The sequence below is a fragment of the Zingiber officinale genome, chromosome 4A (assembly GCF_018446385.1).
Source record: "Zingiber officinale cultivar Zhangliang chromosome 4A, Zo_v1.1, whole genome shotgun sequence".
NCBI classification, from domain to species: Eukaryota; Viridiplantae; Streptophyta; class Magnoliopsida; order Zingiberales; family Zingiberaceae; genus Zingiber; species Zingiber officinale.
Genome location: NC_055992.1, coordinates 94,026,023 through 94,051,793, shown reverse-complemented (window position 1 = coordinate 94,051,793; position 25,771 = coordinate 94,026,023).

Here is a 25,771-nt window from a genome sequence, read left to right as displayed (position 1 = left end):
CTATGGTAAGAAATTGCATCCTTCTTAGCCTTAGGTTTGTATCCCAAACCTCTATAACCATTGGATGTCTTTTGTACTTCTAGACCTAGGTTATGCTCTTTTTGTCCTTTTAGGATATTTTCCATCCTTTTTAGGGTCTTCTCCATTTTATCAAGCCTTGACCTCAAGACTTGATTTTCTTTCCATAAATCCCTAGATTTTGATTTTTCATTAAATCCTTGAGCATTTTTATTTCTAGGCTTATAACTATAGTCCTTAGTGTTATTTCCTAAACTTTTACCTACCTTCCTAACCCTAGGTGTGGTAGTCTTAGCATGGAGAGCCACATGTTTTTCCTTAAACCTATCATGCTTCCTATTTTCATGGTAAATAGTATTGAAATGATATAAATTAGAACTACCATACTTTTTACCATTATTTAAAGGAGTAGGCTTAATAAATGATACCTTTCGTTTTACGTTGGAGGCTCCCCCTTGAGTTGTGCTTCCTCCATGAGCCTTGACCGCTTTCTTCCCCTTAGGACATTCACATCTATAATGTCCTTTTTGATTGCAAGAAAAGCACACAATGTGCTCCTTGCTCTTCTTTGTTCTGGGAGTGATCTCCTTGGGCTTCTCCTTGCCCTTTAGTGCCACTTGGCCCTTCTTCTTGGCCAACTTGGGGCACTTGCTCTTGTAGTGCTCATGTTCCCTACACTCAAAACATATAATATGATTTTTATTTTTAAATGAAACATTTATACCTTCATGTGTAGGGATGACACATGATCCTCCATTTGATGTTTCTTGATTTTTGGAGGATACATCGTCTTCTTCTCCATTTGACCCGGATGTAGAAGCTTCTCCTTCTTCTTGATCCGGCGTCACCAAAAGTAGCTCCCCCTCAATCCTAGAGGTGGAGGCTTCTTCATCTTCATCTTGTATATGGAACAAAGAGTATGCTCCCTCTTTGCTCTTTTCATTGCATTCCTTTGAAGATGAAGCTTCTTGGACTTCTTCTTCGGAAGTTGAGCATCTCTCAACTTCGGAGTCTTCCTCCTCTTGGTCTTGCTCCAATGAGTCACCCTCTTTGGATTTATCTTGACTTGGTATAGTGGAGGGTTCTTCATGAAGCAGTGCCAATTTGCTCCATAGCTCTTTGACATCTTCAAATTCTCCAATTTTCTCCAAGATGTTGCTCGGCAATAGATTTACCAAAAGCTTGGTCACTTTGTCATTGGCCTCACATCTTTGGATTTGTTCTTGGTGATAGATCGTTTAAAGCGATAGAGGAGGGGGGGTGAATATCGCGCTTTTTAAAACTATTCTTTTCTTTTATATCAAAGTCGTGCACAGCGGAAAGTAAAAAGAGACAGATTGTTTACTTCGTTCGGAGCCTAGCTCGACTCCTACTCGAAGGCTCGCGGTCCTTGACCACACCAGTGAGCAAACCACTATAACTCTTCTTTCCGAAATTCTTCGGAAAGAAACAGATCGTACAATGGAGCAAGATAGTAACACCCTACTATCTTGCTTAAATGAATTTCAAATACAAGCTTAAAATAAAATTTTACCGGCAAATAAAATGGAGATGTAGCTTAGGTCGGCACTTCCAGATGATGTAGCTTGCTGCACAGATGAAGACGAGACGATTGCAGAGCAGAAATTTTGATCAGAACAGTTGTACTCGAGCTTCTGACTTTGAGCATCTTTTATAGCTATACTGGAGGTTCGATCGACCGATCCCATTGTTCGATCGACCGAACCCGCTCCCTTCCTTCCTGGCTGAAGTTCGAAGCTGGCTCGATCTTTTGCATTTACTGGTCTTTAATGGTTCGGTCGACCGAACCCCTTTTTCGGTCGACCGAACAAGCTTTTTCCTTATTCGTCAAAATCTGTCGTGATCTTGATTTAATGCAGCTTTAATGTTGATTGGATCGGTCGACCGATCCCTGGGTTCGGTCGACCGATTAGCCCATCTTTCCTTTGTTGCTGATCGGTGCTGATGAACTAGCTAGGCTGAATCATCATGGTTCGGTCGACCGATCTTACGGTTCGGCCGACCGATCAGGCTTTGATCTGATTCTGGCTCAGTTCTGATCTGGACTGACTTATGTGCTGATCTTACTTGGTTCGGGCGATCGATCCTATGGTTCGGTCGACCGATCCAACTTAACCTGCAAAACAGTGTTAGACCTGCAACACAGATGTTAGACCAAAACAACCTGCAACACAGATGTTAGCACAATAGTATAATAATGAGAAATAAAAGAACAGTAGAACTATTTTTGATCTCAACTTGGAAACCTTCCCGGTTTCTTCAGTTGGATCAGCGACCTAAGATTGTTCCCTTCGGGAACCCGACCTCACTATCGCTCCTCCAGTTTATTTACCTCAACCTACCTGCCAAACTTTGATCCTCCAGATCTAGTTTGGACTTTTCACTTAGCCTTGATCGGCTCCCCAGGACTTTTCCTTCGATCTTCTGTCCTCCAGACCTCTCGATCACTCTGCCAAGCTTCGGGTCCCCTCAACCCACTTGGACTTGCACCTGGGTTTCACGATCTGCTAAGATTTCTCCGCCTAGCCTCCAGCTAGGACTTTTCTGGTTGAGTAAACATCCTACACACTCAGTCAACTTGTTAGATCATAACAAGACTTAACTTCAACCTTTGACAACATCAAAACTCAGGTTTGATTCTGGTGCAGCTTGCACCAACAATCTCCCCCTTTTTGATGTTTGGCAACCAAGGTTCAAAGTTAAGTTAAAAATATTCAACAAGAAAATAAACAAGCAATTTAACTCTTAATTTACCCTCTGAGTTAAAAATATTCAACAAGTAAATAAACAAGCAATTTAACTATTAATTTACCCTCTCAGTTAACTAACTCCCCCTGAATTCACTATATCTCCCCCTTTGACACACATCAAAAATAGGGGCAGAACCAAAAACCAAGTAAATATTGAATAGACTTATCAAATAATTTACTAATATTTACAAAAACCATTACTAAAAATATACTAAGTCAAGAAATATTTGAAAATTCTAAAAATTATATGTTGAAAAGAATAAAATTTGGAAGATATTTTGAAAATTAAAATATTTGAAATTTTATATTTTGAAAAGAATAAATTTTTAAACAACATTATGAAAAATATACTTTGAAATTTGCAAAATATTTTTAAAAAGAATGAATTTTGAAAAACATAAAAAAACTCTTGAATTTTTGAAAAACATGAGGTTAAAAGAATGAATTTTTGAATAATATATTGAAAATAATTTGGTCACTAAGTAAAAATAATATAAGCTTAAAAAATCTTGTTTTGAAGCTCCCCCTAAAATTGACAAATTCCTAAAGTCCAAGCATGGATATAGAAAAACTAAGGAAAAATTGTCCTTATGATGAAATGTTCAACCCTTGTCCAAGGCTGGCTATCACAAGATAGTAGCAATTTGACTCAGGTTGGTCAATTTGAGTATTTAGTACTAACTAGGTTTTTACTAGTTAGTTAACCCAAATTGATTCATATTTGTTGTTTAAAGCCCAGATTGATAACGATGCACAGACATAAGCATCTGAAATCTAGGGCTAAGACCTAAACATCTCACCCATTCTAAGTTTACAAACAAGGGATCCTACTGTGCTTGTGAGATGCTGGCTTCTAGAACTATAGGATCATGCAATTCTACGGTAAGACCTAGGCTATTCCAGAAACTGAAAAATAATTTCAAAGAATTTTGAAACAAAAATTTGAAATGGGGATTTTTACAAAAATAAATTTGAAAAATAAACTAAGTAGTAATTTCCAAAATCAAAGAACCTATTCTACAAAACATAACCCTAATTGTCTTCTTAGATTACTAAATTCTGTTTTAGGTAAAGGTTTAGTAAAAATGTCTGCCAAGTTAGATTTGGATTCAATATAATTAAGTTCGATATTCCCTTTAGATACATGATCTCTAATGAAGTGATGCTTAACCTCTATATGTTTAGCACTAGAGTGATGTACTGGATTTTTAGTAAGATTTATAGAACTTATATTATCAATGTAAATTTTTACATTTTTATAATCTAGATTGAAAACTTTTAATGTATGAGACATCCATAACAATTGGGCTACACATTCACCCATTGCTATGTATTCGGCCTCAGTGGTAGATAAGGCAACACATTGTTGCTTACGACTAAACCAACTAACTAAAGATGAACCCAATAGTTGACAACCTTCGCTTGTACTCTTCCTATCTAACTTACACCCAGCATAATCCGAATCCGAGTATCCGACTAAGTCAAAATGTGAGGTTCTTGGGTACCAAATTCCTACATTAATAGTGCCTTTTAAATATTTAATAATTCTTTTAACCAGTGAAAGATGGGTCTCTTTTGCACAAGTCTGATATTGGGCACACATACTAACTGCAAATAAAATGTCAGGTCGGCTTGCAGTTAGATAAAGTAAACTCCCTATCATGCTTCTGTAATACTTTAAGTCAATAGGTATACCATTTTCATCACTATCAAGAGTTAGGTTACTTGTCATTGGTGTTTTAAGCCCTTTACAGTTTTCCATACCAAATTTTTTAAGAATTTCTTTTGTATACTTAGTTTGATGTACATAATTACCATCCTTAGTTTGTTTAATTTGGAGACCTAAGAAATAATTTAATTCACCAACCAAACTCATTTCAAATTCATTTTCCATTAAGGTCACAAATTCTTTTAAAAATTTCAAATTGGTTGAACCAAATACAATATCGTCTACATAAACTTGGGCTATAAAAATGTCTGAATTAAAGGATTTAATAAAAAGTGTAGGATCAATTTGGCCTTCTTTAAAACCCTTTGATTTTAGAAAACTAGACAGACGTTCATACCAAACCCTAGGTGCTTGTTTTAATCCATATAAAGCCTTTTTTAGTTTAAAGACATAGGTTGGATTTTCTAGATCTTCAAAACCGGCTGGTTGACTAACGTAGACTTCCTCCTTAATAAGACCATTTAGAAAAGTGGATTTAACATCCATTTGGTACAATTTGAACCCTTTAAATGCAGCATAGGCTAGCAACATTCTAATTGACTCAAGTCTAGCTACCGGAGCATAAGTCTCGTCGTAATCTAGTCCTTCGACTTGACTAAACCCTTTCACTACTAAACGAGCTTTATTTCTTAAAATATTACCTTGATCATCTAATTTGTTTCTAAACACCCATTTAGTATCAATGACCGTCTTATTTATTGGTGGAGGTACTAAGTCCCAAACCTGATTTCGTTCAAATTGGTTTAACTCTTCTTGCATTGCAATTACCCAGTCAGGTTCTATTAATGCATCATTTATATTTTTAGGTTCAATTTTAGATATTAATGCTATTTGACTTAGATTTCTAAAAGTATATCTTGTTTGAACCCTTAATTCAGGATTTCCTATGATTTGGTTGACTGGATGGTGAGGGTTAGATTTTAATATTTTTGAATTTTCAGATTCTTTAAGGTTGGTCAATTCTTCATCTTCTTCTTGATTAGCATTTGAATGAGGTTGAGTAGTAGAAATGTTATCAATTTCATTAAATGTTACATTTGTCGTTTCCTCAATTTTCAAAGTAGATTTATTATAAACTCTATATGCCCTACTTGTAGATGAATACCCTAGAAAAATTCCTAGGTTAGTTTTTGAAGTGAATTTGCCTAAGTGATCTTTAAGATTTAAAATTGTTAGGACTGAAAAGTAGCTAGAGGGGGGGGGGGTGAATAGCTCTTCGCGTGCTAGATGCTCGTCGTTGCTTGTTTCTTCAGAGATATGCAGCGGAAATACAAGAAACAAAAACACACAACGCTAACAAGGATGGTTTACTTGGTATCCACCTCACAAGAGGTGACTAGTCCAAGGATCCACACCTACTCACGCACCCTCCACTAATAACACACTCCTTTATGGTTACTACCAAAGGCGGAGAAGCCCTACAAGACTCTCAATACAAGAAGAAAGGGAAAGGTAATGAAATACAAGCACAAGCTTACAATGAGTACAAGAGCCCTAACCCTAGCTTCTTCTTCTTGTAGTAGTCACGCCTCTTGACTTGGAAGAACCTCCAAGATCCTTCAAGAACTGGCGTTGAGAGTGGAAGATCGCTGTGGAGAAGCTGTTGTAGATCGGAGATCAATCGTGTGAATCTTTTCTAAAGGAAACGAAAACCTACGGCTTAAATCGACGCCAACGGTCGGATCCCGATCGATTGGATTGCTCCCAATCGATCGGGGAGGCTTTGGATCGATCCATGGATCGATCTAGAGCGCCTCTGTGCTCTAGGAATTTGCCTGGATCGATCGGCTGATCGATCCAGGGCTTATCGCGCGAAGTCGCAGCTCCCAAACGATCCACTGATCGATTGGGACCTCTAGATCGATCCACTGATCGATCCAGCAGGCTTCTGTACACTCGCGGCTACTTCCCAATCGATCCACTGATCGATTGGGACGAAGGCTTCTCGCGGGGGCACCCCAATCGATCGACCGATCGATTGGGCTCCAGCCAATCGATCGGCTGATCGATCCGGCTGCTGGTTTTTGTCCAAAACCAAGTCCCAAAGCCCCCAAAACCAAAATCCGGGCAATCCATTGTAGGGGATCGGACGGCCGGCTTGAAGGGGGGTTGGATAGATGGCACCCCCAAATCCTTGCTTCCTACACTATTATTAGCTTGCGCAGCGGAAATACAAACAAAACAAACAAGCTAAACTAAAACGAAGACAAGAAATGAAATGCAAACCAATACACGTCCGTTTAACGTGGTTCGGAGATTAGGGCTCCTACTCCACGGCTGACCGTAAGGTGGACGATCCCGATCCTTCGGTGGATTACTCCCCGGAAAACTTCCGGCTAGCTCAAACCTCCTTGTGGGTGGAGAAACCTCACCACAACCCTCACAAGAGCTCCTTTGACGCTAGGGCACTGGTAGACTACTAATAGAGATTAACCACCTCTATTTCGTCAACTCAAACCAAGCTCCCAAGCTTTGGTTATATAGGCCACAGGTTGGAAAACCCCGCCTACCAGTCGACTGCCAAAACATGCAGTCGACTGCCCTCAGTGGAAATTCGACCGTTACATCCCAACGGCTCGATTCCACACATTCTGTTCGCTGCCAGTCGACTGCCCCAGTCGACTGCACCAGTCGACTGCCAAAACATGCAGTCGACTGCTACAGTACTGCTACAGTAGCGCTACAGTGCTGCTACAGTAAAACCCTAAAAATTAGGATTTTCTCCTGCCTAGCTTCCCAGTTAGGACTTCCCAGTCAAGTATCCGGTCAACCTTGACCTACTTGACTCTTCTTTAGCCAACCTGATCAATTCCTGATCAGAGGGGAATTGCACCAAACAATCTCCCCAAATACACAACTGCATTGTCAAACATCGAAACCCAAACCAAGACTCAAGCTTGGTCAACCAGGTCAACCTTGACCTGAGGGATATTGCACCAACAATCCCCCCTTTTTTTATGTTTGACAATACCACGTTTAAGTTAGGCTAATTCCATAGCCTCAAACTCCTTCATGCCACTAGGTAATGAAGACATAAGTTAAACCCTTCATTCTCCTCCTAAGAAGGCAAACTCCCTCTAGGTAATGAAGTCCTAACTTAAACCCTTCATTCTTCCCCTATTGACACACATCAACCCCACCTTTGGGCACACATCAATAAATTCACTTGTTGAAAACTCTCCCCCTGAAGAGTCGCTCATCGTTGTTCACAACTTCACTCGTTGTGATCAACACGATAATGAAAGTCTCATACCCTTCATTATCCTTAACCCTACATTCTCCCAATAATGTAGTCAAATGCCCATCTCCGAGCATTGTTAACTTAACCCACTTGAACAATGAGGATATCCACTCCCCATTTATGTTCAAGCGCTCAACCTTGAGCATGGTCTGAAAAGAAGGTTAACCACCTTCCAAGGTTCATGAAAAAATAATTTTCATGTCTTTAAAGAGTCCCTCCCCCTAAAGACATGGTGGTAACTTCTGTCATTGCACCAACAATGACTTGGAATCCCTAAACATTTAGGAACCCAAATTTAGAAGTTTTGAGGTTCAAATATTCAATATTTGAAGCAAACCTCAACCTAAACTTCAATTTAGTCTTCCTTAACCAATCCATTCTTGTTTTCAACATGAAAACACCTGTTTTATGTATACAAATATATTTTTAAGGGTTTGGAATGGTTCCCTAGACTAACCATGGTTCAAAAATGCTGAAATCAGGCTTTACCAGCCAAAATCAGCAACTTCGATCGATTGGAGTTGGGTCCCAATCGATTGAACCCTACTGAATCGATCCACTGATCGATTCAGTCTTCTTGGATCGATCCGCTGATCAATCCAGCGAGCTTCTGCTCGCGAGAGATGCCTTCTCAATCGATTGGCTGATCGATTTAGGCACTCCAATCGATCCACTGATCGATTGGAGTTCTGATAGTTACTGAAATTTCATTTCAGTCAACTTCAGAAACTCCTAGAAAATTCTACAAAATTCCAAAAATCATGAAAATTTGTGTAGACATTATTTAGAGTATACTTTATCATGGAAAAATAGTTTTCTATGAAAATACATCATTTTTCAAAGATTGACACAAGCTTGAGAACTTGCAAAAACTTTAGTGTTTTTTTCAAGTTTGTGTTTAACTATTCAATGGTGATTACTATCAAAAGATAGCCTTCACCAAAGTTTTCCAAAAATATTTTTAAAACATTTTCAAAACCAATATCCCACCATGTTCCTTGGGCTTAATGCACATGACTTGTACATTAGCTTTCCCAATGATGGGAACACATAACTATGTGTTCTGATGAATTGAAAAACTCAAAAGAATGCACTAAATCAGCATGTTGAGTTTTGTTCATCATCCTAACATCTCACTTGTCTCTAATGTGCACAAAACACATACAAGTCATCTTCTAGGTCTTTGTGAGATGTAAAAGTTGGTTTTGCCCTAATCTAGGGATCATGCACATTTATCTAGGCATTTTCGTGAATATTGAACATCCACCTAGGATGTCACTTGTTAATACACTTGTACCACTTGTTACAAATACCACTTGTTGGTACAAGTTGATAAATGTCATTCGTCCTTAATTTTAAGGAATTAAAAATAATGTATGATATGTTATGCCATACATCAAAAAGAAATAGCTTTCAAAAGAAAGATTCCTATAACTACATGATGTATGAATGCATGACATGGTATTTTTGTATTTTCATAGTAAGTCATGAATGCAAGATACAAATAAATAAGTATGATGTCATGGCATATCATGGGAAAACAATCATGGCAAGATTTAGCATAAATAAAATACCTAGATTACCTATCTAAGTGTCCTTAAACCTTAGCTAAATTAAAGATTTAACCTAGATTGCCCTCTAAACGCTCCAAGAAAATGTCAAACCCTAGATTGGCATTTCTAGTTCTCTTGATTAACTTATGCCAATTGAAATTAATCTTATTCCTCAAATGTTGGCATATTTCGTTCTTTCACAAGAGCAACACTAAGAAAATACTAAAATCTCAACTTGGTATTTCTTAGATTTTCCCAAATTGTGTCATTTTAAAATAAAATCAATACTTCTCAAATTTGGCACACTTTACTCTACCAAAGAGTAAATGATAAATCCTTTTCATTTTCAAAGATTAATAATAACCTTGAAAATGCTCCTTGAGTGTCAATTTCTTCAAAGTTGGGTTAACTACCCTTCTTCTTAGAGTTGACACTCTCTAACCCATCTATGGGGTAGAGAAGATGCTCCTAGGAACCCAAAACCTATTGGTGCTCCTTGGATGCTCTAGGTATTCACTAGGGATAACTTCCCTAGATACCTTCCTAGTGACCTTGTTTGGCTTTTAGAAGCCTTGGTCACATTTTCTAAGTCAACCCTAGGGATTGCTTCCCTTGTGACCTTATTAGTGACTTTCTTAGCCTTCTTAGAGGTCTTAGTCACGTTTGTCGTTGCAAAGATACTTCTAGGGATAACTTCCCTTGTATCCTTGACTTGACCTCTAGACTTAGGGTTGGTTCCATAGCTATATGGAACCCTATGGTAAGTAGGTACATCCTTTTTAATTTTAGGTTTGTATCTCAAACCTCTATGGCCCTTGGATGACCCTTGTAGTACTCCTAAACCTAGGTTTTGCTCATTTTGCCCTTTTAGGATATTTTCCATCCTTTTTAGGGTCTTTTCCATTTTATCAAGTCTTGACCTCAAGACTTGATTTTCTTCCCATAAATCCCTAGATTTTGATTTTTCACTAAACCCATGAGCATTTTTATTTCTAGGCCTATAACTAAAACCCTTAGTTTTCTTGTCTAGATTTTCATCTACCTTCCTAATCCTAGGTGTGGTAGTTTTAGCATGAAAAGCTATATGTTTTTCCTTAACGCTATCATGCTTCCTATTTTCATGGTAAATAGCATTAAAATGATATAAGTTAGAACTATCATACTTTTTACCATGATTTAAAGGGGTAGGCTCAATGAAGGTTACCTTTCTTTTTACCTTGGAGGCTCCCCCTTGACTTGAGCTTCCTCCATGAGCCTTGACCACCTTCTTACCCTTAGGGCATTGACTTCGGTAATGCCCCTTTTGTTGGATCGAGACCGCGCTAGAGGGGGGTGACTAGTGCTCGTGGCTATTTTGTACGTTTATCGGAATCGTGAAACTTATCGGAGTTAAAGCAGCGGAATTAGAACAAAGAAACACAAACAGATGGACACAGGGATTTTACTTCGTTCGGAGCCTAAGGCGACTCCTACTCGAAGGCCCGCGATCCTTGATCGCTTCCAGTGGGCAACAACTATAAGCATGATAGAAATTACAAATTACACTGAAGTTATTGAAATAAACTTGTACCGACAACTTAAGAAAGAAGAAGATTAGAGCTCAGGGTCGTCGGAATGTCGCAGCAGCACTTCGGAATGACTTTGTTAGCAGCACGTTGAAGAAGGAAAGCTTAGAACTTGATTTCTTGAAGTGCTGGTCGAAACCCCCTTATAAAGTGTGTTCAAGGCGCCTTGAGGGTTGTTCAAGGCGCCTCCATGCTGCCGAGTCTTCCGCGCGGATTAAACTTGATATGGTCGAACTTCATCTGCTTAAGGCGCCTCAAACCCTGCTCAAGGCACCTTCCAAGGCGCCTTAAACCCCCTTCAAGGCGCCTCCATTGAAGCTTCGCAGCCAGGTCAGCTTTTGCACCCTAGGCGCCTCCAAGCTCCATGGAGGCGCCTCGGACACTGTTCATCCGAGATTAGTCTTTGCACTTTGGTCCCTACAAGATACATTAATCCCAAATATACCCTGCAGCACAAAGTTAGCACATAAAGCATAATAGAAGTGATAATGATAGTCTCCGGACTATCCGAGCCTGACTTCGGGTTTCCGTCCGGAAACCCTAGGTCGACCCGACGCCTACTGTTCCCTCTACGGGGAACGCGTCCTCACCTACTCCACTCAGGAGATTTACCTGTTGCCAGTCGATCCTCCAGATCGACTGGACTTTTGCTCAGCACTCGACGCTTCCGGACTTTCTGCTGGACATCCGCTTCCCGGCTAGTTCAGTCTTTCACCTAGTTCGCGACACCAGGACTTTCCACCTAGGGTTACCACCCCCTAGGACTTTTACCTGAAGTCATCGACCTGCCAAGACTTTCTGCATAGGGTTACCACCCCCTATGACCTAGGGTTACCACCCCCTAGGGTTTTCCCTTTGCCTAACCGCAGCTAGGACTTTTCTCCACCTAGGGTTACCACCCCCTAGGACCTAGGGTTACCACCCCCTAGGGTTTTCACCTGCCTAACCGCAGTTAGGACTTTCCTGAAATACTCATTCAACATGTAAGATAACAGAGAATCTTAACTTTGAATCCCTTTGCCATTATCAAAACTTAGGTTCTATCGTCGGATGCTTCCTGCACCAACACCTTTTGGTTGCAAGAAAAGCACACAATGTGCTCCTTGCTCTTCTTCGTTCCGGGGATGGTCTCCTTGGGCTTCTCCTTGCCCTTTTGTGTCACTTGGCCCTTCTTCTTGACCAATTTAGGGCATTTACTTTTGTAATGCCGTTTTTCCCTACATTCAAAACATATGATATGATTTTTATTATTTATTGAAACATTTATACCTTTGCTTGTAGGGGTGGCATCTTCTCCATGTGATGTGGATGTGGAGGCTTCCTCTTGATCCGAAGATGATACTCCTCCATTTGATTTTGCTTGACTTGTGGAGGTGGAAGCTACATTATCCTCTTCTTCTCTTGACCCGGATGTGGAGGATTCTTCTTGATCTTGTTTCGGTGTCAATGAAGATTGCTCCCCCTCAATCCTAGAGGTGGAGGCTTCACCTTCTTCTTCATCTTCATCCTCTTGTACATGAAACAAGGAATATACTCCTTCCTTGCTCTTTTGATTGCTCTCCTTTGAGGATGAAGCTTTTTGGACCTCCTCTTCGGAAGTTGAGCATCCCTCAACCTCGGAGTCCTCCTCTTCTTGGTCTTGATCCATTGAGTCCCCTCTTTGGGTTCTTCTTGATTTGGTACAGTGGAGGGGATCTCATGAATTCTTGCCAATTTGCTCCAAAGCTCCTTGGCATCTTCAAACTCTCCAATTTGAGCCAAAATGTTGCTTGGCAAAAAATTGACCAAAAGCTTGGTCACTTTATCATTTGCCTCGCTCCTTTGAATTTTCTCCGAGCTCCATTTGCTTTTCTTGAGAGCTTTGCCCTTGGAGTTCTTTGGAGCTTCAAATCCTTCCATTAGAGCAAACCATTGCTCTATCTCCATCATCAAGAAATTTTCGATTCTTGATCTCCAAGAATCGAAGCTTGTGGATGTGTACGGTGGAGCCACCCTTGTGTCAAATCCAAGTCCATCTTGGAATTGCATCTTGAAGTTGAGCCTTTTGATGAAGTCTTCAACTTGTAGAATTTCTTCAACTTCTTCACCCTCTAGCTTTGCTTGTTTTGTTTGCCCCTTCCGGCGATGATTTCGGTGAAGAGCGGCCTTACTCTGATACCACTTGTTAGGACCAAAAAGTAGCTAGAGGGGGGGTGAATAGCTCTTCGCGTGCTAGATGCTCGTCATTGCTTGTTTCTTCAGAGATATCCAGCGGAAATACAAGAAACAAAAACACACAACGCTAACAAGGATGGTTTACTTGGTATCCACCTCACAAGAGGTGACTAGTCCAAGGATCCACACCTACTCACGCACCCTCCACTAATAACACACTCCTTTATGGTTACTACCAAAGGCGGAGAAGCCCTACAAGACTCTCAATACAAGAAGAAAGGGAAAGGTAATAAAATACAAGCACAAGCTTACAATGAGTACAAGAGCTCTAACCCTAGCTTCTTCTTCTTGTAGTAGTCACGCCTCTTGACTTGGAAGAACCTCCAAGATCCTTCAAGAACTGGCGTTGAGAGTGGAAGATCGCTGTGGAGAAGCTGTTGTAGATCGGAGATCAATCGTGTGAAGCTTTTTTAAAGGAAACGAACACCTGCGGCTTAAATCGACGCCAACGGTCGGATCCCGATCGATTGGATTGCTCCCAATCGATCGGGGAGGCTTTGGATCGATCTAGAGCGCCTCTGTGCTCTAGGAATTTGCCTGGATCGATCGGCTGATCGATCCAGGGCTTATCGCGCGAAGTCGTAGCTCCCAATCGATCCACTGATCGATTGGGACCTCTGGATCGATCCACTGATCGATCCAACAGGCTTCTGTGCACTCGCGGCTGCTTCCCAATCGATCCACTGATCGATTGGGACGAAGGCTTCTCGCGGGGACACCCCAATCGATCAACCGATCGATTGGGCTCCAGCCAATCGATCGGCTGATCGATTTGGCTGCTGGTTTTTTGTCCAAAACCAAGTTCCAAAGCCCCCAAACCAACATCCGGTCAATCCATGACCTGTTGGTTCATCATGCCTAGCATTCGGTCACCCTTGACCTGCTAGGACTCCCTCACCAAGTGTCCGGTCAATCCCTTTCACCCACTTGGACTATTCTTCATCTTGCCAAGTATCCGGTCACTCCCTTGACCTACTTGGACTTTTCTTCATCTTGCCAAGTATCCGGTCACTCCCTTGACCTACTTGGACTTTCACCAGATGTCTGGTCAACATTGACCCATCTGGATTTCTCCCGTGTCTGGCTTCACTCACCAAGACTTTCTCCTAGCTTCACTCACTAGGATTTTCACCTGGCTTCACTCACCAGGATTTTCTCCTGCCTAGCTTCACTCACTAGGTCTTTCACCTGGCTTCACTCACCAGGATTTTCTCCTGCCTAGCTTCCCAGTAAGTATCCGGTCAACCTTGACCTACTTGACTCTTCTTCAGCCAACCTGATCAGTTCCTGATCAGAGGGGAATTGCACCAAACAATCTCCCCAAATACATAACTGAATTGTCAAACATCGAAACCCAAACCAAGACTCAAGCTTGGTCAACCAGGTCAACCTTGACCTGAGGGATATTGCACCAACAAAAATATGAACATTACAACCAAAACTTTAAAATATTTTATATTAGGAATTTTGTTGAAATAAATTTCATAAGATGTTTTATTTTGATCTTTATTAATTATGATTCGATTTTGAACGTAACAAGCTGTGTTAACAACTTCAGCCCAAAAGTATTTAGGTGTGTTGTATTCATTTAACATGGTTCGGGCAGCTTCTTGTAAGGTTCTATTCTTACGTTCAACTAAGTCATTTTGTTGTGGAGTTTTAGGGCATGAAAACTCATGGCGATAACCATTTTCTAAACAAAAATTATTAAAATTTTGATTTTTGAATTCGCCTCCATTATCACTTCTTATTTTTTTGATTTTAATATCTCTATCATTTTCTACTTGTTTACAGAAATGCTTAAATATTTCAATGGTTTCATTTTTATTAGATAAAAATTTTATCCAAGTATATCTAGAGTAGTCATCAATGATTACTAAGCAATATAGATTTCCATTAAAAGATTTTATTCCATGAGAATCAAATAAATCCAAATGTATTAGTTCAAGTATTTTATTCGTTCTATTTTGATTTGTAAGTTTTTGAGTTGATTTAATTTGTTTACCCTGTTGACAAGAATTACAAAATTTATTTAAAGGATTTCCTAATTTTGGCAAACCTTTAACTAAACCATTTTTGCTTAATTTTAATAAATTTCTAAGGTGAGTATGAGCTAATCTCCTATGCCATAACCAAGCTTCATCATTATTTGCTAGAAGACATTTAGATATTGTCTTAGGTAGATGAATGGAGTATATATTTTTATCCCTAAAGCCTTTCAGTAAAATATTAGTTGAGTCATCGTAACTTATTAAGCATTCAGAAGACAAAAATCGAACCTTAAATCCTGAATCACAGAGTTGACTTATACTAAGTAAATTATAATTAAAATGTTCAACAAGTAAAACCTTTTTAATTGAAATGTTTGACTGTAATTGAATTTCACCTATACCAATTACCTTTAACTTGCCATTGTTTCCAAAGGCAACGAACCCTAAATTTTTGAATTCAATATTGGTAAATTTGTGCTAATCCCCAGTCATGTGTCTGGAGAAGCCGCTGTCCAAGATCCATTTATCCAGAGCTTTGGATTCCTACACAATGTAGGATTAAACCAAAGTTTGGTTAAAAAATAGATCAAGTTTTTGAGTTATAATTTTAACTAGATTAATAAGTTTTAATTTAGGTTTTAATTATTTTGAAGTTTATTATTATTATAAATTTATTTTGTTTATGTTAATTTATGTTTTTATTTATAAATTTCAAGGTTAATTGTACAGAAAATTAACTAACTAATTAATTAACTAACTAATCATTTAGTTTTGAATTTAGAGTTAATTTAATGTTCCTTTAAGTTTACAATTTTAAGTTTTTTTAAAAAATATTTTAAATAAGTTTTCAAATAATTTTAATTAAGTTTTAAAATAATTTTTTAATTAAGTTTTAAAATAATTTTTAATAAGTTTAAAATAATTTTTAATTAAGTTTTCAAATAATTTTAATTAATTTTAAAATAATTAAGTTTTAAAATAATTTTTAATAAGCTTAAAATAATTTTTAATTAAGTTTAAAATAATTAAGTTTAAAATAATTTTTAATAAGTTTAAAATAATTTTTAATTAAGTTTAAAATAATTTTTAAATAAGTTTAAAATAATTAAGTTTAAAATAATTTTTAATTAAGTTTAAAATAATTGTAATTAAATTTAAAATAATTTTTAATTAAGTTTAAAATAATTATTAAATAAGTTTAAAATAATTTTTAATTAAGTTTAAAATAATTTTTAATAAGTTTAAAATAATTTTTAAATAAGTTTAAAATAATTTTTAATAAGTTTAAAATAATTTTGAACAAATTTAAAATAACTTTTAATTAGGTTTGAAAAGTTTTTATAAAATAATTTTAAAATACTTTTTAATTACGTTTGAATTGGGTTTGATAATTAATTGAATTAGGTTAGGTTTGAATTTGGTTTGTTAATTAATTGAATTTAATTAGGTTTGAATTAGGTTTGATAATTAATTGAATTTAATTATGTAACAACCCAATTTTTCCTATTTCAAGTTCTAAAAGTCCATAAAAATATTGGTAAATACCTTTAAAATATTCTAGAGATTTTTAGGAATTTTTAGAGTATTTTTACGTAATTTTTGGAGATCGTTTGGTATTTTTACTAAATGAAAGAAGTTTCAGCAAAAATAATATTCAAGCCGAGATTCGAACCATGGACCTCGGACTTGAACCGAGCCTTAACCGAACCAAGCCAACCAACTGATCCGCGGGTATTTCGTGAAAAGATATGAAACGAAATATGTTTAAGTTATAGTAAGGATCAGAAATTAAACCTAGGTTATAAAGGGTTAATTTCTTTCCCCGAGCCCTAATCCCTTTTCTTCTCGTTCCTTTCTCCCGACGTGTGCGACGGCGCTGTGCTTGGGCGAAGACGAAGCCGAGTTAGGGCGCTTCCTCCGGCGGCCGGCGAGGGGTTTTTCCGAGAATCCTTCTCATCCTCGTTGTTGGTGCAACCTTAGGTCAAGGTTGACCTGGTTGACCTGACTCGAGTTGTATTTTGATGTTTGACTTAGGAAGATTGTTGGTACAACCTTAGGTTAAGGTTGACCTAGTTGAGTTGTATTTTGATGTTTGACACTCGTGGAAGAGTTGTTTTCTTGATATGGGACAAGAATAGATGTTTGGGAGATTATTGGTGCAACCGTAGGTCAAGGTTGACCTGGTTGACCTGATTCGGGAAAAAGTCCAAGTATGGAGACTTGGCAACGGAAAAGTCCAAGCAGGGAGCTTGGCACTGGAAAAGTCCAAGTATGGAGACTTGGCACTGGAAAAGTCCAAGCAGGGAGCTTGGCACGCGAAAAGTCCAAGTATGGAGACTTGGCACGGGAAAAGTCCAAGTATGGAGACTTGGCACGCGAAAAGTCCAAGTATGGAGACTTGGCACGGAGAAGTCCAAGCAGGGAGCTTGGCACGAGGGAAAGTCCTAACTGGGATGTTAGGCAGTCGGAAAGTCCCGTGAGTGAAGCCAAGAGGAAAGTCCTAACTGGATGTTAGGGTGGAAAGTCCTGGTGAGTGAAGCAAGCGATGGAAAGTCCTAACTGGATGTTAGGCGGTGGAAAGCCACAGTGAGTGAAGCTAGGCTAAGAAAGTCCTAACTGGATGTTAGGCGGTGGAAAGTCTGGTGAGTGAAGCCGATGGTGAGTGAAGTCAGGCGGTTGGAAAGTCCCGTGAGTGAAGCCGAAGGAGAAAGTCCTAACTGGGATGTTAGGCGGTGTGGAAGTCCCGTGAGTGAAGCCGGGCAAGGAAAATCCAGATGGATCGTGGATGATCGGACTTGGTGTTGGAAAGTCCAAGTAGGTCAAGGGTGACGGATACTTGGCACGAAGAGGAAAATCCAGATGGATCGGGATGATCGGACATCCGGTGTGGAAAAGTCTAAGTGGGTCAAAGGGATTGACCGGACACTTAGCGGGGAGTGCTAGCAGGTCAAGGGAGTGACCGGATGCTAGGCATGATGTACCAACAGGTCAAGGTTGACCGGATGTTGGTGTGGAAGCCTTAGGTTTAGGGATGAGAAGTTTGGATCGGGCTGCAGACCGATCCAATGATACATGGGTCATTTGATCGGTTCGGTGACCGATCGATGCTATCGATGGTTATCCGATCGGTCCGAGACCGATCGAGGAGACGATGGGCAAACTAGCAGAAGAGAAGCGACGGTCTACGGACCGATCGAAGAAGTTCTCGATCGGCCTCGGACCGATCAGATGTTCCGATCGGTCCATGGACCGATCAGAACGGACAGAAGCGAGTTTCTTCCTCGATCGGTGCACCGATCAGATGTTGCGATCGGTCCACGCATCGATCGAGTTCTAGCTGCTGCAACGCAACGGCTAGTTTCTTCATGCTTCTTCTTCGCAGTATAAAGGAGACAAGGGCATCTTCTCGTGATACTTCTTCTTCTTCCTTCCAGTTGCAAAGTGCTGTTGTGCTTGAGCTTTGTTGAGCTCCTCCTTGTCGAAGCTTCGCGTGAGCTTCATTCCACGACTGGATCAGCTGCTGCTGAGTTGCTTGTAGCATCTGTCCGTGAAGTTGCTACTTCATCCGGGACCCCAGTCGACGAGAAGGCAAGCTACTGTGTTTACATTCCTGTTGTATTTTGTTCTTGCTATTCTCTTGTACTCTTAGCTTGCTGTTGCAAGTGATTGTGGCGAGGTTTCTCCACCCACAAGGAGTTTGATTTAGCCGGTTTTCCGGGGACTCATCCACCGACGGATTGATAGGCTTCGTCCACCTTACGGACACGCCGAGGAGTAGGAGTTTCATCTCCGAACCTCGTTACATCCTTGTGTAGAGGTTTGATTTCTTCTCCTGTTTTCTTTCTGCATTTAGTTTCCGCTGCGCTAACCCTAGTTTGTAGAAAGAAACGCGAGCAATTGGGGTCGGCTATTCACACCCCCCCTCTCTAGCCGTACGAAGAGATCCTAACACTCGTGACCTCCTCGACGTGAAGAGTACGTAGACGCGAAGAAGGCGCGGTGATTTCAAGTCTCGCCGAACCCTAGCAGCCCTCTCCTTCAGTTGTAAGTGCAAGCACATCGCGGTAAGTACTACTCACCTGCGGTAGGAGTTGCTCCGGGCTTCAATTTGATTTCTTTGCTTCCGGTTTTCATAGTGCCGAGTAGAACTTTGTGCTAGGGTTTTTCCTTCCTTGCTCTGTTTGTCAAGCCGAACGGTTATACCTAATTGCATTAGAGTTTTGAGTTTTGGAATGGACATGCTCCAATTGTAGCAGACCGAACATCCCTTGTTTGAGGTCTTGTTTCTCCTTGTGTTTGAATCTGCCGTGAGTTCTATGTGGAAAGAATTGGGGGACTTTGGTTTTCTTTTGAGGTTCTGCCGTGAGCTTCACAAAGGAATAAAAAAAAATTCGTTTAGGCTAATTGAGCATGAGGCATGGTTCTGATACCTTAATTTTGGTGCCGGGTAGAATTGTATGCTAGGGTTGTTGTGTTATGCATTCTATCCTTAATTTTTGCTAGGGATTTTGCCATGCATAGTTGAGTTTCTGATTGGTTCTTTGCTGCCCTGTTTTGGATCATACCGTACAGATGGCTATGGTTATCCCATGTCGCTGCCATGAGTTCACTTAAGGATGCATTGTCTTGGCTTGCTGTTGAATGCTTTGAATTGTATGTTGTACATGAATTTCCTTACTTTAAGGTCATGTTGTACATAGTTAAAGTTGATTAGAGATTTGTTTTTACAACATGTTTAAGAAGTTGAGTAGCATTCTATGTATGTTTGTTTTTACAGCATGATTAGGATCACTAAAGGTAGCATCCTTTGTCTATTTTACATCATGCTTAAGAAACCCTAAAGTAGTATTCTTTGTCTATGTTTTATAACATGATTAGAATCCCTAAAGTATCATTTTTGCCCTATTTTACAGCATGTTTAGAAAGTCCAGATTTGCTTTCCTTTGCTCTATTTTATAACAGGCTTAGGGAGTTCAGATTTGTTTTCTTGGTGTTATTTTTATATAGCATGCTTGGTTAGTTGTAATCCTATACTTGTTAGATATATATCTAAAGGATTCTAATAAGCTCTAATAAAGGATTATGAGAAGTATGAGTAAAGAAAAAGACCAAGGTCTAATTAAAAAGAGATAACAAGTAAATTAAAGTAAGAGGCTAGTACCCGACATCCAAGAGCTTGTCGTTAAACAAATCCAGGTGACCATTTCCGAGGTCTTGGCCCTGGTAGACCGAGGTCTGCTCTTTTAGGATTGGTGGCTCGCAACCCCAACCTATTAGGGAACGCGCATGAGATGGTACTAAGCCTGGGCCCAAGAAAAGAAAACCTAAGAAAGAAAAGAAAAGTTAAGTAAGAAGGAAGAAAGAAAAGAAAAGTAAGAAGGAAGGAAGAAAGAAGAAGAAAGTAAAAGATAGAAATTAAAAGATTAATTTCTAACACAAGGATACAAGAAATGAAATAAGTTCCAAGCTTAGAATAAATAAGAATGGTTAGTTTCTTTGATTCTAAGTTTACATTGTTGGTTTCTTGTTATCCTGCTTGATACTGAGTATGATTTGTATTCTGTTCATTTTCTGTATACCATGAGCACATGCAGATAGCTTTATTATTTCAGTTTCAGCACTTACGCATTTCATTTATGCATTTCGAGTTTTGTGAGATAGATTAGTACTTACTAAGCGTTTTCGCCTATAGATCTTGTTTTCTTTCCTCCTACTGCAGATAAAGGAAAAGCTAAGATATGAAGGGAGGCGACAGGGTGGTGGTGATGATGGATGTGTGTGGTGACTGAACTATAGAGAGGTCCAGAGGGGACTAGCAAGACTTATTTATTTAGAGTTTATGCCTAGTTTATTTTCCTTATTTTTGTTATGAAATTATGAGTTTATGATTGAGTTTGATGTGCATTGTAGCTTATTATGCTTCATTCTGGGAGCTTGAGTTTAGTTCATGTTGCTAGATTAGTTTTTGATTATGATATGATTTATTACTGCGTGGTTGTGAATAAATTGTGATCCAGCCGCATGTGGCTGTGTATATATCTTGTGTATTATAGATTTGGTCACCGGTATAGGGGAGACTCTGCCGAAATTTTTCGGTAGGGTTTCCATGTGATATTTAATCATACCGGTTAAGTAGAGTTAGTAGTTAAGTAACGGTCACCCTTAGAGAGTAGTAGTAAGAAGGGTGGTTGTTACAGTTGGTATCAGAGCAGTGTTCCATTCTCCAGCATCACACACACATCAGCATCATCCTCGCCGTCTCCAAGTAAGAAAGTATTTAAATCCTTTCTTTATTCTGCTTTCCTTATTATTAACTGCAGTATAGAGTACTTTTTTTTGAGTACTAAAGTAAGATAGAAGATTTAGTTTCCCTTTTCTTTATTCATATTTATGTATGTTTAGAAAGGATAGAGAAATGTTTAGAAGTACCTACTCATAGGTGTTGAAAGTCAAGAATCATGTATAAGTAAGATATATCTAGAAAGTATAGTGATAATTGTAAGTTTTCTTTTCCTCTGCCTGACTTGATGTCAAGAAGAGGACGTCCTCGTACCGCTGGTACTGAGAACCAAGATCAGGAGAACGAAGAGCTTAGATCAACTGAGCCCAATCTCTCTGAAGTTGTTGCCTAACTCCAGAGACAAGTAGCAGAACAACAGCAAGTGATTGCCAATCTAATGGCCAATCAGCTACTCCCACTCCCCAACCATTAATGTGGAAACCCCAGTGGTGATCAAGTCTTATCGGTTGCCCTGGCAATCGCCACAACACCTAGAAGACTAGAAGCATACCTTATACAGTAGTTGAAGCTGAAACCAGAAAGCTTCTCAGGCACGACTGAGCCCTGGGATGCCCAGGCTTGGTTCAAAACACTTGAGAGCACAATGGAGCTTCTTGACTGGCCAGAAGTCGAGAAGGTCAAGTGCGCCTCTTTCTGCCTGGCTGGAGATGCGGTGGGAGAGGGTAAAGACCAAGAGAGCAGCCGATCAGATGAGCTGGGCAGATTTTCAGTTAGAGTTCTATGAAGAGTTCTATCACCAACAAGCACTAAGAGGAGTTTATAGAGTTCAAGTCAGCCAAGATAGAAGACAAGACAGTGGGAAAACAGAGACCCCAGTCAAGTAAGTGTAGAAGAACAGAAAGAAGGTAAGAAAGAGGGGGTTTGGGTGGTCTGTGAATATCCCGAGGTATTCCCAACAGATCTACCTGGACTACCTCCCAATAAATGAATGGATTTGAGATTGAATTGGTTCTTGGAACCGGTCCAATTTCAAAAGCTCCGTATCGCATGTCTCCAGCAGAGCTGAAGGAGTTACAAGAACAACTACAGGAGTTACTTGACAAAGGCTTCATTCGCCCTAGTCATTCACCCCGGGGAGCTCCAGAGTTGTTCGTTAAGAAGAAAGACGGATCAGTGCTAATGTGCATAGATTTCAGAACGCTGAGCAAAGTAGCAGTTAAGGACAAGTACCCCCTTCCCAGGATCGATGACTTATTTGATCAATGAAGAGGAACAACAGTGTTTTCGAAGATAGACCTGCGCTCTGGGTACCATCATCTGAAGGTGAAAGAAAGAGACATACCCAGAACAGCTTTCAGAACCAGATACGGACACTACAAGTTTGTAGTCATGTATTTTGGTGTGACTAATGCACCAGCGGTCTTCATGGACCTAATGAACGGAGTGTTCAGAGAATATCGTGACAAATTTGTCATTGTATTCATCGATGACATTCTGGTCTATTCAAGGACCCCAGAGGAGCATGACACGCACTTGAGGATAGTACTGCAGACTCTTCAGCAGAAGCAGCTTTATGCTAAATTCTCAAAGTGCGAGTTCTGGTTAAATCAGGTGGCGTTTTTAGGTCACATTATCTCTAAAGAAGGTATTCAAGTGGATCCAGCCAAAGTGGAAGCGGTCAACAACTGGAGTAGACCCAAGAACGTTAGAGAGATCAGAAGCTTCCTTGGTCTAGCAGGGTACTACAGGAAGTTCGTGGAGGATTTTTCCAGGATAGCTTCTCCGCTAACAGCCCTACCCAGAAAGAACAAGAGATTCGGATGGTCAGATAAATGTGAGCAGAGTTTCCAAGAGCTAAAGAAGAGATTGATCAGTGCTCCCATTCTGACTGTTCCACAGAGCGACAAGAGTTTTGACATCTACAGTGATGCTTCCAAGATGGGCTTAGGAGCTGTACTCATGCAAGGAGGAAAAGTCATAGCTTATGCTTCCAGACAACTTAAAGATTATGAGAAGAACTACCCTACTCATGATCTTGAGCTGGCAGCTGTAGTTTTTGCACTTAAACTCTGGCGACATTATTTGTATGGAGTCCAGTGTAGAATTTTCACAGATCATCAGAGTCTTAAGTACTTCTTCACTCAGAAGGACTTAAACATGAGACAGCGTAGGTGGCTGGAGTTGGTCAAAGATTACGACTGTGAAATTCTCTACCACCCAGGCAAAGCTAACAAAGTGGCAGATGCACTCAGCAGAAAATCTAGTGCATCACTGATGTCGTTGTCATCACTAGCCCTGCCACTGCAGAAGGAGTTGTCAGATTTTGGACTTGAAATTATCGAAGGACAGCTCTCTACATTGACCTTAGAGTCTACACTGCTTGTGGAGATACAGAGAAAGCAAAGTGAAGATCCGGACATCCAGAAGATCAAGCAAGGGATACGTAAAGAAGACAACTCGAGTTTAGAGTGACAGATAGCGAATTCTTTATCGTGGGAGTCGATTTGTGCCCAATGATGAGGAACCGAGAAAGAAGATCTTAGAGGAAGCTCACAAGACACCATATTCCATCCTGGTTCTTCCAAGATGTACCAAGATGTGAAACAGAGGTTTTGGTGGTCACTCAAAAGAGATGTAGCTAAGTATGTCAATACAGCTTGACATGCCGAGAGTCAAAGCGAGAACACCAGACCGGAGGAGTTCTTCACCTCTTCCAATACCGAATGGAAATGGGAAGATATATCCATGGACTTCATAACAGTCTTCCAAGAACCACCAATGGACATGATGCGATATGGGTAATAGTAGATCGAGTGACCGAGTCTGCTCACGTCCTAGCCATCAAGGTGTCCCACTCCATAGAGCAGTTGGCCCAGCTATATGTTAAAGAGGTAGTCAGACTTCATGGGGTTCCTAAATCTATCATTTCTGATAGAGATGGGCGTTTCACCTCACACTTTTGGGAGTGCGTTCAGAATGCACTAGGCACCAAACTCAAGTTCAAGAGCTTTCCATCCACGGTGATGGGCAGACAGAGCGAGTGAATCAGATTTTAGAAGATATGCTCGAGCTTGTGCGCTAGATTTCAGGAAGTGGGTGCAAGTATCCGTGCTTAGCTGAATTCGCCTACAACAATAGCTATCATGCCACCATCAAGATGACACCTTATGAGGCACTATATGGCAGGAAATGCAGATCACCCATATGCTGGCAAGAAGCGGGAGAGAGAAAAGAGATGGAAGCAGAGTTGGGCATTCAGTGATAGACGATACCACTCAGGCGATCCAGAAAATCAGACAGAGAATTGAGACTGCCCAGAGCAGACAGAAGAGTTATGCTGACACACGCCGTAGGCCATTGGAATTCCAAGTAGGAGATTCAGTTTTCCTCAAGGTCGCTCCTATGAAGGGAGTGACGAGATTTGGCAAGAAGGGAAAATTAAGTCCTCGCTACGTAGGACCTTACCTAATCATAGAGAGGATTGGGAAAGTAGCTTACAGGCTGGACTTACCACAAGACATGTCAGCAATACACAATGTATTTCATGTCTCCATGCTAAAGAAGTGTCTCCATGACCCGAGCCAAGTGATTCAGCCTCAGTCAGTGCAGATCCAAGAGGATCTTAGTTATGAGAGCAGACCTACACAGATAGTGGACAGAGCAGTCAAGAGATTGAGAAACAAAGAAGTACCACTAGTGAAGGTCGTCTGGCAGAACTAGAAGCACGAGGAAATCACTTGGGAGCGGGAGGACAGTATGAGACAAAAGTATCCAGAGCTATTCTAAGTTCGAGGACGAACTTTTTATAAGGTATGAGGGATTGTAACAACCCAATTTTCCCTATTTCAAGGTCTAAAAGTCCATAAAAATATTGGTAAATACCTTTAAAATATTCTAGAGATTTTTAGGAATTTTTAGAGTATTTTTACGTAATTTTTGGAGATCGTTTGGTATTTTTACTAAATGAAAGAAGTTTCAGCAAAAATAATATTCAAGCCGAGATTCGAACCATGGACCTCGGACTTGAACCGAGCCTTAACCGAACCAAGCCAACCAACTGATCCGCGGGTATTTCGTGAAAAGATATGAAACGAAATATGTTTAAGTTATAGTAAGGATCAGAAATTAAACCTAGGTTATAAAGGGTTAATTTCTTTCCCCGAGCCCTAATCCCTTTTCTTCTCGTTCCTTTCTCCCGACGCGTGCGACGGCGCTGTGCTTGGGCGAAGACGAAGCCGAGTTAGGGCGCTTCCTCCGGCGGCCGGCGAGGGGTTTTTCCGAGAATCCTTCTCATCCTCGTGACCTCCTCGACGTGAAGAGTACGTAGACGCGAAGAAGGCGCGGTGATTTCAAGTCTCGCCGAACCCTAGCAGCCCTCTCCTTCAGTTGTAAGTGCAAGCACATCGCGGTAAGTACTACTCACCTGCGGTAGGAGTTGCTCCGGGCTT